Here is a 6,000-nt window from a genome sequence, read left to right on the forward strand (position 1 = left end):
TGTCTCAGACTGAGTACAGAAGCGAACTGAAATTGAGCGGAGGTACGAAGTCTGACGTAGTCAGGCTAGCAGTTGGGTAAATCTCTGAAGAAAAGTGCTGGTCAAGATACACTTGCCAAATTTATTCTTTTCATGACACTATACTGTATATATATGTTGTATGTGCTGAGTAGGCACTTAGCATCACTGTAACCAAATGCAATAGGAAGACGGAAACGAGATGTGGAGGTGCATTGGTTTAATGATTCAGAGGCTGTTTTCAGGGCATCTGGCACTTTGTTCTGTTCAGACCCTCCAGACTGCCTCAAGGGCCCAAACACTGTCCCTGACTGGTCTGAGTGCTTACTTTATCTTCCTGTCAAAGCAACTACCTACAAACCACCCAGCATTTCTTCTCAGGAATTCCTATATGCATCGTTCCTACGCAGTCCGCGTCTTCGCAACGTACTCCATTCCCTTCAACATTAGCATTCCTTGCATGTTACTTCAGCTATTATAGAATTTGTCGTCTGTCCAAACGTGTGCTTCGTTTTGGTCAGAAACAAGGAATCCCCAAAGTCTCCTGGAAGCTGGCGTAATACGTAACATTTACAAATAACCCCACGTCTCAGCAGAAATGCTGTTGCGTGAACAGCATCCGTAATAGGGCTACATAAATATTCTCCAGGAGCAAAACGCTGCTCCTCGCTAGTACTGATAAATAATGGATCCTATATAGGCACGATTCTGTCAGTTTCCACTTCTTTGGCACAGGGTTGAGGATGGACAGATGTGTGTGTGTGTGTCAAATTAGAGGTATAAATTTAAACTGAAAACCACACAGATCTAAACCCAGCAGAAAAGCGCTATATGCACATGGTTGTGCTGATGAAATGAAGAGCCCTTGAATATTTGTCTCTGTAATATAGTGTGTATTATAATTCAGACATGACAGACTCATTTTCAATTACATAAATTGGTCAGGCTGAGTTATCCTCTCTTATTGTTGTTGTAAGCTGTAATGGCTCTTGTTGTGCTTCTCCTAATATGCTCATGAAGTAAACTAACGTATTTCCTTCAGTGCTGTACAGCTTGTATAAATCATTGTTATTATCCTTGGCCGAAAGCCCTAAGAAGCCGCGCTGTAGCGTGTTAAATTCATCTGCATAAAGTCTCATCAGCCCTCAATTCTTTGACCGATGCTCACTCTATAGGTCCTTCGTTGTTATCTATAATAGTCCATAATGTGGAAAATGCACTTTTTTCAAGAAGCTATTTTATCATTCATGACAAGACTTAAACTGCTTCCAACATTTCTACCTGAAATACCAAGCTTTCTGGGATTTAGGTCTATAATCCAAGCCAGGTAATGAAATCTGTTGGCATGGGGGAGTTTGCACTTGCTTGATCTAGGAACATTTTATTTTTGACTTGATTATACATTATACAAAATACATTAAGCATTTCTTTTTTAAAATTAGTTTATACTGTTTCAGGTATAGTTGTCTGCATATTAAGCTGGGATTTCATTATCTTTTTTTTTTAAATTAAATTACCCACATCAACTGCGCAGTATTAGACTCCCTGACATGTAGTTAAAGTATGATGGACACTTTGGGTCTCATTCACTAATAATTGCGTACGCTATTCGTATTCATATGCACATTTGAACAGGCCCATGCAACGTCTTATATGAGAATTTGTGGAGCCATGAGAGCACTTCAGCATTTGTCTTATGCTTACATATTGACTCTGTAATCTTATAAGTTTGAAGGCATATTTGATAGTGCAAACTGGTGGGGTTGACAATCAATAATGCAATTTTCAGTAAAAAGAGCAAAGCAAGAAATGTGTGTCTGCAGCAGAAAGCATGTGGAGTTGTGCATAAATCTGCAACAGGACAGAGAGACAGAGTTCCTGCATTAAAGGGCAGCCTGCCACATTTATACAGCCCTGTCCACACTCTTAATTAAAGGTATGCCTCACACGGTCACGTGCAAGTGAGGAAGAGGTGAGGTGGATAGATAACAGCTGTTGTAACTCATTAACAAAAACAAAATAGCCAATCCAACATGAAAACAATCCACTGGAGAAAACTAAACATAACCCTTACACACATCCTTAGTGCTTATTAATTACACCGTTTTGATCATATTAAATGGAGACCCAAAAATACACTTGAACATTCCAGACACATTCATGTGTGAAATTCATATAAATAAATATAAAAATGAAAAGGGGTGAAAGAGCAACTTGCTTCTTAAGTCACAAAAAGTGATAAGTTAAAATTAAGAAAAATTAAGTGCTGCAAACCGCAATCTCAGGCTTCTCGCTGCGCACACACACACACACACACACACACACCCTTGTAAAGGGCTCACGTTGCCATGGCGATATGGCCTGTACGGAACCAGTAAAGATTCTGTTTCTCTAAAGCTCTTCCCTAGAGTCTTGCTGAATCCATCAAACTTGTAGTCAAAGGAAGTTAAGTGTGTACCATTGTGTTCTCTTGTTTCTTGCCTTGCTTTCTTCTAATGTACTGTTAGATGCTCATCAGTTCAGAGGCATGCCAATGCATTGCAGGCATCTATGACCTCCATATTATTTTATTTTTTTGCTAGTATTGTACATTTTGAAGATGAACATTTATTAGTTTTTACCAACTGCTTACACAAATCTTTTCATGTCACACAATTTTTGAAACCTCTCACTCAAAGTTCAAAACTACATGCCAAATCTTCAAAACCATAAGCTTTCAGCCTTTGACTCAGTTTTCAATTGCATAAAACACTTTTTTCAAAACACTACACACAATTCATACCTAAAACACTAAGATCTATCAGGAAGTGACTTGCTTTCCTTTTCCAAACACAACCAATCAAAATGCTACACTGGTCACACACACACTCCTCACATGTGCAAACACTAATTGCTTACGTAAATTTTTAGTTTTGTTGTATGCTAATGTATACAACAGTAATGTTTGGCCTACAAATATTTTCTGTTTCTACATTGCATTGGTGTTTACAGTGACTTGTTACCCCTCTCAAAAGATTACTTTCACTGTAGAACATTGTATTGAAATGTAGATATAAGCGTATGAAAGACCAAAGAGCTTTAGGTTTAGAAAAACAATGTTTACATGGTATATCAAAAAATGCACTATTATGAAAGAAGTGTTTGCCATTTGATGCAAATGCTTCATTCTGACATGTGTTTATGGCATTTTGAAGGAGATGTGAGGCATTTTGCATTTTGTGTGTGCAGTTTTGAGAATTGTGTGTAGAGTTTTGAAAAAAGGAGACTTAGGCCCCATCCACACTACTGCGTTTTAGTTTAGAAACGGCTAATTAAAACGAATACGATCTCCGTCCACACCAGCGTTTTAGCTGCGTATTAGAATTGATCTCCGTCCACATTAAAACGACTGAAAACGCGGATCACGTGACTATTCACCAACACTGGGCATGCGCGTGCCGGTGTAAACACAACTTCATTGATAAAATTATCCCACCATGCTCTGGGTTAACCCCAAACCGACGCTCCATGTACGGTCAACGCCGCCGCTGCACACAGGAATTGTCACAGATCGCTGGAATAATAGCTTGACTCCGGCGCATGTAGGCAGTTATAGCGTTGTAAAATGCAGAATTTACTTGTACAACAGCTGCTAGCAAAGATATACGCCATGACTGATGACACCCAATCATAGAGCCGAGCGTGAGCCTCTACTACGTCATCGTTTCTAAAGTCCTCCGTTCTGACCCGTCTACACTAAAACGCCCTCCGGAGATTCAAAACGAAAAACGGATCGGCAGCGTTTCTAAACTTCTCCGTTTTGGGTCTCCGTTTTTGCCATTTTAGTGTGGACGGGAGGTGCAAACGTAGCAAAAGGTCTCCGTTTTTAAACGAAAACGCAGTAGTGTGGACGGGGCCTTAGTTTTGAAAACGTGTGTAAGCAGTTGGTAAAAACTGTATTAAGATGCTCCTGCTTGGCTATTATGGATTAGAATGTTTTGTATACTCGATGTACAGTTAACTTGAAGAGAACTTCTTAGACAAACTGGTTTGATGCTGTCATGTTTTTGTCTCAAACACTGCGCTGGTGAAAAGGTTACGCATATTGTCATTTTCTGAGTGACTCATACCTGTAAAATTTCTTTAGAGACTCTTCTAACTGTCTCATTCTCAGTCTCGCTCTCTTTGCTCCCTGGTGTTAGGATCTGGGCCTGTGGTTTTCTGCCTAGCAGGGTGACATTTAATAGATGTCTCTCATCAGAATGTTAAAGGAGCCCTGCAGCATCACCATGCCTGACAGATCCTCTCTCTCTGTGTGTGTGTGTGTGTGTGTGTGTGTGTGTGTGTGTGTGTGTGTGTGTGTGTGTGTGTGTGTGTGTGTGTGTGTGTGTGTGTGTGTGTGTGTGTGTGTGTGTGTGTGTGTGTGTGTGTGTGTGTGTGTGTGTGTGTGTGTGTGTGTGTGTGTGTGTGTGTGTGTGTGTGTGTGTGTGTGCGTGTGAGAGAGAGAGAGAGAGAGAGAGAGAGCGAGAGATTGAGAAAGTGGTTATGGTAGAGATGTGGCAGTCCTTTATTTAGCCTGACACATTTTCCCGATCTCCAAAAAGTCCTGAATGGGTAAATGAGTCTAGATGAGGGTTAGTATAAAGACTGACAAGCATAATCTAAGTGCTTATAAAGACAGAGCAGTGCTCATTGATGTTGAAGATGATACAAAGTAATCACATAAAGTTGTACTCTCTGTCATTTACAGATGCAGTTCGTCAAGAACAAACATGACTTAGACAATCAAGCATAAAATACCATGACCTTAATAGCAGCAAAGAATGCAAAGATTAGGGATTTTTACAGCCGATTTCTTGCCTTGAATCTTTATCATCTTAATTATTATTTTTAAGGAGCTCTCTCTGCTCACAATGGGTATTCAACAAATTAAAGTAAAGCCATTGCCTTCTAGATTTTGACACATTTTCAGAATAACAACAAATAAGTCTGGTTAGACTAACACAAACCCAAACTAGATTAAACCCAGTTGGTCGTTCCTGTTATGATCAGCTGCACTATTTACACTGGATTCACCTGATTGTGACACACATTCACTTGACTAGCACCCGATCCGAAGTTTGCAGAGCAACTCCAGCCACTTTTATGTTCCCTATCCACCTGATGTGATTTTATTTACAAATATTTGAAATGATAGAATGTATTTTAATTTGTTCTATAACTTCGGTCATCTCAATCTGCATTTGATGTTATGATCGGGAAGATCATAATCCCGGACAACAACATGGTATCGGCCATATCCTTCCCACATCTGGCACGGTTGTGTACCGGATGTTAGTGATGCACGGGCCGACTCGTAACCCGCGGACCCGCGGGTCGGGTTGGGGCGGGTAAAGAAATTGTCACTTTATTTGCGGGGCGGGTCATTATTATTGTTTTTTGTAATCCATGTATGTTGCTTGCAATTTCCAGCCTATATTAAATATTTGGGAATATCTATTTTCGTATTTTATTAGGTTATTTGATAAGGTTACAATACGAATGCCATATCAACTTAACTTGCGTGAGGTCCATAAACCTTTGGCGACACGTCACGAAAGCGGTCCGCCAAGCAGCTCCGCAGCTCCCGCCGCCAGCCACGACAACGACAACAACAACAACAACGGAGAAATAAAAGTGAAGATGGAAGACGAGGTGCGGGAGAAATTTAGGTCGGGAATTTACCTGATTAAATTGAAAAGAAAAATAAGGTTAGGCTGCTAAATCTAATGTTTGGGAGCTGTTCTCAGAAATAGTTGCAGCAGGAGACAACAGTAGCTAGATCGGCTAACGTTACCTGAAGTGCAACTCGTGCGAAAAATATACAAACAGTAGCGCCACAAAACGGGCACTTCCAGCATGTCAAGACATATTTGTGGGGGGTCTAAGAAATAAAAAATGGTTTAGCCTATTAGATGAATACAAACGCTGCTTTGTAAATGTTGAGAATGTTTATTAGTATCT

This window comes from Rhinichthys klamathensis, unplaced genomic scaffold (genome assembly GCF_029890125.1).
Source record: "Rhinichthys klamathensis goyatoka isolate OS25496 unplaced genomic scaffold, OSU_Roscu_1.1 h1tg000029l_1, whole genome shotgun sequence".
NCBI classification, from domain to species: domain Eukaryota; kingdom Metazoa; phylum Chordata; class Actinopteri; order Cypriniformes; family Leuciscidae; genus Rhinichthys; species Rhinichthys klamathensis.